The sequence below is a fragment of the Coenobita brevimanus genome, chromosome 94, assembly GCF_032717465.1.
Source record: "Coenobita brevimanus isolate Jiangsu-jjx chromosome 94, ASM3271746v2, whole genome shotgun sequence".
Lineage (NCBI taxonomy): Eukaryota > Metazoa > Arthropoda > Malacostraca > Decapoda > Coenobitidae > Coenobita > Coenobita brevimanus.
Window position 1 is genome coordinate 27,142,736 of NC_137047.1, and position 376 is coordinate 27,143,111.

The following is a 376-nucleotide window of genomic DNA, read 5'->3' on the forward strand; positions in this document are numbered from 1 at the left end:
TGCATCGGCCGGGAATCGAACCCGGGCCTCCCGCGTGGCAGGCGAGAATTCTACCACTGAACCACCGATGCTTGGTGAAGTAGAGGGGAGAGTGAGAAAGTAGAGCGAAGCGAGCACCTGAGGTCGGTGGGGAAGGCCAGAGTGAGGGAGGCAGGGAGGGAGTGGTGGGTGCGTGAGAAGACCGCTGCCGCTGTGCTCTGCTCGACAGAGTTCTCGGTGGCCTCGGCTCGACACTCTTGCCCGTATTCAAAGTGTCTTCGCAGATTTCGTGGCGCCTCTTCCTTAGTGATTTATTCTGCACATTGCACCTCGAGAGTTTTTTGGTATGGTACGGCGATAACAAAATGATTAAATAATATACATGAGAATTATAAGG

At 54.0% G+C, this 376-nt stretch overlaps 1 non-coding gene across 1 annotated transcript; it reads right to left on the reverse strand.

The window, feature by feature from the left end:
• On the reverse strand, positions 1-71 carry TRNAG-GCC (transfer RNA glycine (anticodon GCC)). Its single transcript has one exon. It is a non-coding gene; the product is annotated as a tRNA-Gly (tRNA).
• Positions 72-376: the final 305 nt, after the last annotated feature.